The following is an 11607-nucleotide window of genomic DNA, read 5'->3' on the forward strand; positions in this document are numbered from 1 at the left end:
GGAGGTCTTAAGTGTTGATGTTTTGTCTGGCTAGATCATCCATCTGATTGTTTGAATGATATTATGCTAACCTCTTGTGCTTGCTGAGGGGTTGTAAAAGATGTTTTCCTGGGGTGTGGGGTATGCTGGGTGGTTTAGTCTCTGCAGATTGTTTTGTTTTGTTTGTTTTTCTACAGATCTGTTTCTTGGTGGATGCATGGAGGTTGAATGTCCTCCCTTCAGGATGCATCTTTTTGTAATGTTAATGAAATGAAATGATATCAGTTTTTTTTTTTTCAAGAAAAGAGATTAAATAAAAAATATTATTTATTAATAAAATAATCTAATCAAATGAAGCAGGCCGGGTCGTGAACTTGGGCTAAGGGTTTGGATAGCTAATCGATGATTACAAATCTATACCTCTACGTTAAAACAAATCTTTGAGAGCTTTCCAGAGGCTGACAAGTGGGACCGTCCAATACTTGACAAGTGACATTTTCCTATACCTCTTTATTATGTTAGGCACGTGATTATTTTGAGTTGGCGAGGCGGGCATTTAAGTGATGTTTTGAGCTGGGCTTTAAGGTCTTTGGTGCAGGCTACATGCCCCGAATCATTATCCAGGTCGGCTATATGCCCAAATCATTATCTAGGTGGGCATTTAAGTAATGTTTTGAGCTGGGCTTTAAGGTCTTTGGTGCGGGCCTCATGCTCGAATCAGTTTAATAGATAATAATTTGAAGAGGTTTTGAAGAGTTTGGTCTGCCTTAGGTGACCCGCATACGAGCATCATTTTTCACCTACTTTTAAGTTTTTTTTTTCTATTCGTCTCATTCTTTCCTTCATTTCCACTGTTCTTTTTGTCTTTCTCCAGTGATGCTTGAGTTTTAGGTTTATGGGGATTTGTACCCAACAGCTTTAAATTTGTATGGCCTATTGACGTGGCTTGCCTGAATTTGGTGCTGTGTTTTGCTCTTTTAATCTTGTCTTCTCGATGTCAATCATGGGTCTTTACTTGTCCTTACTAGGATTGTTTGGGAGGTTTTATAAGCTTAATGAGGTATCTTCAGTCTTTCATTGTCTTCTTCCTTCTGTTTGCCTTTTTTCTTTCACCATCTATGCTTTTATGCGTGCTTGTGTTTACTACTTGAATTTCGCCTTTTAAAGTCCAACACTGTTTATCTCCTTTGAGTATTTTTCCTCTTTCACCATCTCTGCTTTTATATCTTCTTGTATTTTTTTACACCGCTTGTATGTTTTGTGTTTGTACAAACTTTAAACTCTTATTGATAGTTTTCATAATCCGATTTGAAAATTTATTGCATGTTTAAGAATAGGACATAAGTTGATTCGGTTGAGCAAATATTTGACTAATTTGAATCTAGTAGTAGTAGTGCATCTTGATATTGACTGCAAAGTGCAGAAATATCTCTTTCTTTTTACTAATTTATCAAGTCATTCTTGAAGATTCAAAATCTCATTTTTCATCTGGATATTTTAGTTTCTATGCCTTTAGTGTTTAGTCATCTGTAGCATCATTTGATGGTGAAGATTACATTAATTCACTACAACTGATATTTCTTTTGATGCTATTCTGTTTTAATTGAAGAAAACGAATCTTCAATTTAATGGAAAACTAGGGTTATAAGTTTGCATTTGTAACCTAACCTTTTACTGAATAAACTAGACTTTTTTTCTTTTTGAAATAGAATAAGGTAGAGTTTATGAAGGTAAAGTTTTTATATTCTAGAAGTAAGTGCTCTAATGATTCGTCATATAATCTATAATGTGGTTTACCATACATGAGAAAAACAAATCAGTCATATATTTTCTAAAAAAAATATTACTCAAGCTTTGGATAAATGTATCTAACTTCTACCTTTGCTTTTAATATTTTGCATAAATGTATGTAGCCTGAGATTCAGTTTGCAGTTATTGATTGTGCCTTATTTGTGTTTAGTGCTTTGCTCTATTGTTCAATGGTATTTGTTTTGTTTGTACAACATAGTACGCATTTTTTTGGCTTATGTTTTCTACTTGATGGTGGTTAAAAGATGTCTTTTATAAAATAAAAAATGTTTCATCTGTTTCTTGAGTTGCAGTTGAAGTATGTTATTGGTTGTAAATGTTGGTTCAATCAACATTATCATGCTTTCGGAATGAAATTTTTTTTTACCTGAATTCGCTATTTTATGGTGTTCACATTGTAGACCTATTGATTACTATTGATTAATTTAAGTTTTTGCAATTAATTTGTTCTCTATTTTTTTGTTTAGTAGGAGACTTAGATAAAGATATCAATTATTCAGGAAAGGTTAAGTTTTCCATCAAGTTTTGTTTATGATTATTTATTCTCACTTATGTATGTTTTGTGCTAATTATCTGTTGTGTTCATAAAACATTATTATGCTTACCAAAATAAGTTGATTGGGCTGACCACACATTTGTTGAACTTGAATCTAATAGCAGTTGTTCATCTTGATATTGACTACCAAATACAAAACTATGTGTCCATTTTTATTGATTTATCAAGTCATCCTTGAACATTCAATATCTCATATTTCATCTTGATATTTTTGTTTCTATGCCTTTAGTGTTTAGTGATCTGTAGCATCACTTGATGGTAAAGATTCCATTAATAGACCACAACTTATATTTCTTTTGATGCTGTCATATTTTAATTGTAGAAAGGGGATCTTGAACTTAAGGGAATACTAGAGTTATAAGTTTGAATAAATGTATCTAGCATTATATTCAGTTTGCAGTTATTGATGGTGCTTTATTCGTGTTTAGTGCTTTGCTTTATTGGTCAATCAAATTTGTTTTGTTTGTAGTACATAATATGCACCTTTTTTTGCTAATGTTTTCTACTTGATGGTAGTAAAAAGATGTCTTTTTGTAAAATAAAAAATGCTTCATCTGTTTCTTCAATTGGAGTTGAAATATGTGATTGGTTGTAAATCTTGATTTTGTCAACATTATTATGCTTTCAGAATGGAATTTTTTTTGCCTGAATTTTTTGGTTTATGGTGTTTACACTTTAAACCTATTGATTAATGTTGATTAATTTAAGTTTTTATAGTTTATTTTTTTTCTATTTTTTTGCTTTGCAGGAGACTTGGATAAAAAAATTTGATTATTGAGGTGAGGTTAAGTTTTCCATCAGGTTTTGATTGAGGGTATTTATTGTTACTTATATGAGTTTCATGCTAATTATGTGTTGTGTTTATAGAATATTATTATGCTTACCAAAATAAAGTTTAGTTTAGCATCATTTTCTATTTAGGCTTACTCATTGTGCCTTATATGTGTTTTATGTTTATTTAATTGTTTAATTTTTTCCTTTATTTGTAGATCAAGTCTGTATAATATGATACACATGTTTTTTGAATTACGTTTTCTACTTGACGGTGTTCAAAAGATATTCTTTTTTTTTTCAAAAATTATGAGTCTTTCGTCTGATTGTTGAGTTGAGCTGAAACATGACATTGGCTTTAAATTTTGGTTTTTTAAACTCTGTAGTGGTTTTGGTGTGGTTTTTTTTTTTTTTTGGGTACAATTCACTATTTAATGGTGTTCCAAGTTAAGATAACTTGATTAATATTAATTAATTTAAATGCAATAACCTTAAGTTTTCTATCAGACTTTGTTTATGCTTAATAATTGTGCTTTATATGTCTTTCATGCTTTGTCTTATTGTTGAATAATGCTTTGGGTGTTTGTATATTTACTTTATTTTCTAGATTTAAGTTGATTTTCTTCAACTACTATATTCGTTATAGTTTTTCCATTTACTCTATTTTCATTGTTCATATGTTTTTGTAACTAATTTTTTTTATCATTTTTTTGTTTAATTGAAAAAAGGTTAAGTTCAACATTACATTATGTTTTGTGTTAGCCATTATGTCTTATATATATTTTATGGTTTATCTTATTGTTGAATTTGTAAGTCAAATCTTGCTATACTAATGTTGGCCTAATTTAGTCTTCTTTTAAAATGTTGCAATTTGTGAACTGTTTAGTTAGGATACCAGCATATATTGTAAAGTGTTCCTAGTTACTTTTCTTTTGAATTGTTGCATTTTATTTTCTCTTATGTTTTTTTTCGTTTATTAATTTACTTTTTTTAAATCAACACTTATAGATATTGCTTTTTTTAAAACTGTTTTTCGTGTTGTGTGATCATTAGCTGATATTTATAGTCAAATTTTAGTCAGCAATTCATCATTTCCATCCCTTTTAGCATTACTCTATTATGTTCATTGTTGTGCTTTTGTTCGGAGTGATGTGTCTATCATGGCCATCAGGTACTATACTGTCATTTGTCCATTGTTTCTATATTAAAGTTCCTTAAACAAATATTGATTCTATTGTCTCTAGTTCTTCGGTTTATCATTGTGCATGATTTAAATTTACTGTGAAATATCTTTTATCATTTACCCATAACAAGATTCTGTTTAGCAAGATAAAAAATAACTGTGTAGTTAACATGGATATTCAGTTAATCTTAGGAATTCATGCATTTCATCCTTGGGTTAAATTTTTTGTCTGGTAGTATGCCAAAAAAAACCTTATTCTGTTATAAATTTAAAATTGTTCTGTGTGTTATTTGATTATTTCCTCATATATATGATCGAAATTTGGCTTAACAATGTATGATTTGCATGTATAGAAAAAAAATTTTTAAAATTGTTCACCATGTTTTGTTGGCTTAATTGTTTAGGAATATAGAAAAAAACTGTTTACTTGACATCGATGTTGGATTAATCTTTGGAATTCATGTATCTAATGGTTGACTCAAATTTGCCCCCTAATGGTTTGCTAAGAAAAAAAAACATATGTTCTTATAAATTTAATTTTTTTTGTTTTATATGATTGTTAACTGATGTTTATCATCCAAATTTTTATTCCATTTGAAGTTACTCTGTCAAATTGTGTAGTATGATTCTATTTTGAGTAATGTGTTGATTATTGACTGCTAAGCAGGATATGGTATTCTGTTATTTGTCCAAAGTTTCTATATTATTTTATCTATTCTGTTTTGTATGTATTTTGTTCACATCATGTGTAGCTTCTTTTTTTTCCATTCTATCATTTTGACTAATTTGCAATCTAATTTATTACATTGTAAATATTATTTGACTTATTTTCTTACTTTTTATAATTTATTTTCACAATTTGCTTAGATTTAAATGCTCCTATCTCGATATTAATGTCATTTAATGTTTGCTTATTATTTTTCAGATTGTTCGTTAATTTAAAATTTACCATTAATAGAGGCTAGCAGCACAAACTATAAAAGTGTCCTCGTTTACTTTGCTTTTAATTTACAACTTATTAATTTGCTATCTTCCCTGTTTGTTTGTTGATTTGTTTATTTAAAGTTAGCATCATTTTCTGCAGCTTGGTATAATTATCAAAACCAATATATGTTTATTAAAGTTGCATGTGTGCTTAACCTCTTATCTGTAACTCTTGCCTGTACTGTTTATCTTATTTTTCTTCCTTAAATTTTAGGCAAGCTGATAGTCATGAATAAACTAAGTCAAGCAAGGCAAAATAGAAGCAATATGTTGAAGATATTGAGAGCTAAAAAAAATTCTAAGGTTCGGAAGAATGCTAACCCCTGTGCACTTATATTTGATAGTAACACTCCACTTCTTGTGTGAGGTAATCGTTGTTTACCTCAATCAAATGACACAAATATTATCACAAGTAAAAGCCCTGGATTATTTTCTTATACCCAACAATCTAATGACACATTCAATGTTATTGATGTGCCTAGTGTTGGGCATGTGACAATTTATTCGATTATAAATGCTCAAGGTGAATTGGAAACAATTTTGGTTGAACCAATGACTGTTGATTGCGATCTCAATTCAAAGAATGTTGTTTCCAATAGAATACAAATAAATTTTACAACTTTCTCTGCAGCCGTTTCCAATAATTATTTTGCAGGTAATGCTGGATTGATGACCGGCAATTCAACTCAACATCATCACTTTAATGATTTTGCATTTTTTCAAGCTGAATTGATAAATCCTCGCAATAGTAATATTATTGCTCAACTTGTCCTCAAAATAATTATAAATCATATGCTAATATTCGTTTACTTAAATTTAACTTTAAATTCAACAAAAAAAATTTAAACATAACTTATTCTCAGTTAATGTAATATTTGCACAAATTCATGTAGGTCACATGGAGGATCTTGCTTATCAACATCGTCACTTTGTGCACCAAATTGACTTGCCGGTAGATAGAAACAACACAACTCAATTACATATGTTATATAATGTAAAAAAATTAATGTATCAAATCACTCTAATATATTTTCTAAAGACCATAATTAATAATTGTTTATTGTTCCTTGATGATTCATCTAATAGGAGATTGCTCTAGCCTTTTTTGCTTCAGTGGACCTAATTATATATGTCTTTTTTGTTTGGCCGACACCACTCAATACATGCTAAATATTCTAAGTTAAAGAAAGATAAAAAAATGCAAGGTACCTCTGTTGTAACAGCCAAATGACCCCTACGTTCTTTTTTTCTCCTAAAAGTTTCATTTGAGATGAGCAAAAGGAGGATTCAAAAACCACAAGAAAACAAATTATTAAATGAAGAAAAACAAAAGAGAGATAAACAAAAATAGAAATCAAGAAAAAAATTGAAATTTCAAGAAGAAAGTAAAAGCAAAAGGACTAAACACATATTTCTTTTCCTGCCTTTTTTTTTTCTTCCTTTTTCCAGTCAGCAAGGAACTACGCTCCCCCGTTTTTCCCTGTCCTCATCTCTTCTTCTTTTTCCCTTTGTCCCGTTTTTTGCCTTTACTCTCTTTCTCTTTCTCCATCTCTTCCCATCAGAAAAAAATGATGGTTTAAACAATAGGGATGGTAACACCCCTAGCTTGGACTGAGGTTATGCATGACTTGTGTTGAGCCATTTGATGACTTGCTATAAGACTTAAATATATGTACATAATATATGAATGAATGACTATGTGTTTGAAGACTTTGAATGATGAAATTTCATACTTTCAATTTGGTTAAGACATTAAGCTATGTGTTGATAAGTTTTGGCCTTGAATATTGGTTAATATGGTACATACTAGATGCATTAAGGTGAATGTTGAAGCAGGAAATGATTTTGGAAGTTTAAATTTTGAGTTAAGCAGTTAAAAGTGTAAACAATTTTCATTCTCGAGAAAATGTATAGATAGATTTGTAAATTTATCTATACATTCTTGGCAGAAAGCATTGGGGAAGCATTTTGTTGAAATTCTATTGATACATTTATCAAATATAACGACAGATTTGTGAAGGGAGACATTTTGTGAAAAATATATCGATAAATTTTCCCAATCTACAAATAGAATTAAGGCAGAGAGCATTTTATTAAATTTCTATCAATACATTGACACATGTATCGATAGATTTGAGGGAATTTTGCAAGAATGTATCAATAGATCTTTAAGGGGGCGTTTGGTATGTTGCATGTGGGACACTTTCCCTGCAATTTAATTGGACGTAAAGACATCCCAACGTTTGTTACAAGAAAAACTCAAGGGAATGTCTTCCCATTGCAATGTGTTTACAATGACCAAAGGGAATGTGATTCCCATTGCTCATGGATGCAATCTAACTTTCCCTTTGCAAAGGGAAAGTTAAAACTTTTTTTCCCCCCAAATTATCCTAGCCCTAGCCCGACCTTCCTCTTTTTCTTCTTCATCTTTTGTTTTTTCTTTTTGAAGAGCTAAAAGCATCAGGAGAAATTCAATCTCCTTCAGCCAAGAAAACAGCCCAACAAAACACTAAAAAGACATCTGCAAGGATTAGAAATTCACTCAGTCTTTTAGAAAATCTAGTTTAACAGGACATAAAAACCAAGAAACGCCTATACAACAAAACTATTCATTCACAATTTAGGACAAAACCCAAGAAGAAAGAAGAAAGGGAAAGAGGATTGCCGACAGGAAGAGAAAGAGGATTAAAGAGAAAAAAGAAAGGGGCGGGAAGAGAAAAAGAAAAGGAAAAATATTTTTGCCTCATGGAAATTTGTTAGAGTTCTAAAAAAGAAAAACACTTTTCACATTTTTAAAATAAATTTTTTATTTTTTATTATTATATCGAATTAAACTTATAAAATATTATTTTTATTTATTAAAATTCTTATTTTGCATGAATTCCAATAAAATTCATCAATCATCAGCCAAATAAGTTCAAAGATAAAAAAAATAGAAATCTCTTTAAAATTTTTTTATTATTATTGTAATAATTCTAGGCATTATTACAAAAAAAAATATTTTTAATATATACATTAATTATAAAAATAAAAATATTATGTTATTTTTTTAATATTATTATTTATTATTTTAATTGCTTAAAGTTGAAAAGTCAAATTTTATATTAAAATTTATAAATTTATTCAATTTATATGTTATTTATACATAAGGGTAATTTTGTCAATTTATATTACATTTCTTGTAAAGTATTTACAAACCAAACATTATAATGTAATCCTTTAAGTAATCACATTCTCTGCGATTATCACTTTCTATTGTTATACTAAACACTGCAAAGTTATATTCTCAGCAATCACATTTTCAACAATCATATACCCAGCAATTACATTATCAGTAATCACATTTCTAGTAATATATCAAACGCAACTTAAATGTATCGATACATCACTATAAGTTAGCAAAAAAAAAAAAATAAAGACTTTGGGCGTTCTGCTTATTTAGAAAACGAAGGGAAATAAACTCTCTTCCGTTGCTTTCTAAACTTCACATCCCCCATTAATCAATGAAGCATATTTGAGGCACTTTGAAGCTTGGAAAACCACACTTGAGGTAAAGTTTAGCTTCCTAGAAGCTTAAATCTTCTTTTAATTAGTTTATAATTTGGAATTTGCATGTGTTGCTCTAGTTTAGTTGTCGTTTTCCTTTAAATTTGCTGGAAATTTGGACTTTGAGTTGAGTTGATTCAACACTCAAGGTAAAGGTTTAAAGTATTTTGATCCTAGAACTAGAAACTAGGTTTGTAAAAACGAATAGATGGAAGTTGAACTAGTTCCTAAATGCTAAAAATGCTTGATAGCTAAGAGTTCAGCACTTGTATTCTATTTAGGGAAAGTTTAAAACTTCAAGATATTGTTGTTAAGCTGGAATCCAACTAGAATTGAAGAAAATGCAGTAAATTGTTGATTTTGCACTTTGGCTTATTTGTGGAAAAATATTGGAGCACTAAGATCTCGTTAGTAAGGATTGTGAGTTGTGTTGGTGATTTTTAGATGAGTGAGGCATTATTTAAAGATTAAGGTTTGATGTATGCAAGCATAAATGTATGCATGTGCGCTGCCATGGGATATCAATGGTTGATAAAATGTGTATTATGCCTAGGTCGATGGGTCAATGTGAGGTATATTATAGCTATGCTTAATAATAAAAGAAATTTCTTGAATACTGAATGAGCTACTTAGTGGTGATTGCACTTGGTTCTGATTGTTTTCGAGGCTAAGGTTTATTGACCATGCTAATGTGCTTACTCAAGTTATGGTTTGATACTCTTGTTTTGTGATTGCATATAAGCACTGTTGTTTTTTTTTTTTTTAAATGAATGTTACTTGTGAACTATGGAACTTGAACTGTAAAAGTTTATTGAGTTGCATATCATAGTTACGCATGTATGATATCAAATGGCGATGTTAACATTTTTCTGCACATGTGATGGTGACACAAATGTTGACAATGATTGGTTTCGTCCGATGAATGCTTTCTAGACGATGATATGGTTTAGTTAAAAGGTGCCACAGCCCCCGTGGTCTTGTTTACAGTCAGCGGCCTCAATCCCCGGACGTGTCTTGTTTACCCAAGAGTACCTTTCTTTTTGTCATCATCTTGTTAATAGCTCCTGGTTATTCAGAAGTTATGAGTAAACATGCACCACACTGGTATACTCTGATGAGTCTTGATGAATGTGGTAAGAATGTGATACGTTTGAATTGAGCCTAATAGAGGGTAAGCCGTTAAGTGAGCATGAATATACCCTAATGAGACTCGATGGAATATTTTCTATATGCGTGATATAATTGCATATCTTGTACTATTTGAATTAAATGATGTACCTTCGTTATGCTTGTTTGATTTACGCCTATCCATTGAGTTAATAGTGACTCAGCCCAATTTTTGTTGCCATATGCAGATAAATAGCTCGTAGGGGGTCTCGTGCGAGAAGCGAGTGGTTAATGTTTGTTGAATAGATTGACGCTTTTGACATCTAGTAAGAATCTTGATCTACAAGTCCCCTCTGCTGGTTTTGGGTATTAAGTTAGTTGTTTTATTTTGGCATTCATGTTGCCACTCTAATGTATAAACTACGGTTTATATTGTACGGGCTTGGACCCACTGTGTTAGCCAATACATGGCTATGTGAATGTTGTGTTAAGATACTTTTGTAGTATTATGTGCCGAAGAGCAATGTTTAAAACGTTTGAATCAAAGATATGAAATGCATATGTTGTGGCTGTGAAACCTTTGGACTTTTGTATTGTGGATGGTTTGGTTGGATATTTCTGCGGCTGGCTCGGGTCTTACAAGCTCTACTTTTTGGACTCGTATGTTGATCATGACCTCCAGATTTGAGTCGTGATAGGGATAATGAAGAAAGAAAGCCCTATGAGATAGCAATGGAGGAGAAAAGAAGAAAGAAAGGTAAGAAAAAATTTTTAAGAAATGAGAAAGTGTACTGGAGAAGCTTTCACGTACAAAACCCCAAATACCGCTTTGCAAAGATCAGAAGATTAACACAAATGTCAGACTTTAGACCTCTCTATATATGAGATTCATTGAGCAATCAATGAAATCAATGCAATGACAATATAAGTTAACGGCCCAACGAGTTTAGATGAAAGATGGTCATCCATCGGATTTAATTAGGAGAATGGTCCATAATCAATCAAAGGGTTTGCTCTTGTGTCCCTGTATTCGCAGCACCAAAATTTTGATATAATTTCATTTTTTTAGATAAAAATTAAATTAATTAATTAAATTGAGATGATGCATTTGATTGGTTTGATTTCTGTTTGTTATTTTCCTTTTCCAAATGAATTAATTCAACCAGTCCGTTTAAAAAATCCCTACGAATTAATCCCCCTCCAAAAAGAAATAGAATAAGAATTAAAGAAATCTTTTTAAAATAAATAAAAAAGATTAATGTTTTAAAACGTTCATGAATTATTTAAAAAAATTCAAACTTTTATTTTTTTTATTTTCGTATAATCGAACTTTTATATTTTTATTTTAAACAAAATAAACTTTTATAATTAACGGTTGATTAATTACTATTAATTAAAACGTTATTTGTCATTTTATATCCACGTGACAATGATATGATGTTGATATGAAGAGTCAATGCCATATAACAATGTTATTATGCCGCATAAACATGTCATTCCACAACCCTTTATTATACATTTATATGTCATATCAATATCACGTAATATAAAATCACAAATAACAATTAATCAACTGTTAATTATAAAAATTTATTTGACATAAAATAAAAATATAAATAGTTATTTAAATTTTCATGAATAATTTGAAGATTTTTTTAGATATTATGTTAGT

The 11607-nt window shown here is 30.2% G+C and overlaps 1 long non-coding RNA gene across 1 annotated transcript; it reads left to right on the forward strand.

Annotated features, from left to right (window-relative positions):
- Nucleotides 1-780: 780 nt before the first annotated feature.
- LOC18608725 (uncharacterized) lies at nt 781-5835 on the forward strand. Its single transcript, XR_001926317.2, has 3 exons — nt 781-1039; nt 3093-3123; nt 5497-5835. It is a non-coding gene; the product is annotated as an uncharacterized LOC18608725 (long non-coding RNA).
- The last annotated feature ends 5772 nt before the right edge of the window (nt 5836-11607 follow it).

The sequence above is a fragment of the Theobroma cacao genome, chromosome 2 (genome assembly GCF_053813885.1).
Source record: "Theobroma cacao isolate CCN51 chromosome 2, ASM5381388v1, whole genome shotgun sequence".
NCBI lineage: Eukaryota > Viridiplantae > Streptophyta > Magnoliopsida > Malvales > Malvaceae > Theobroma > Theobroma cacao.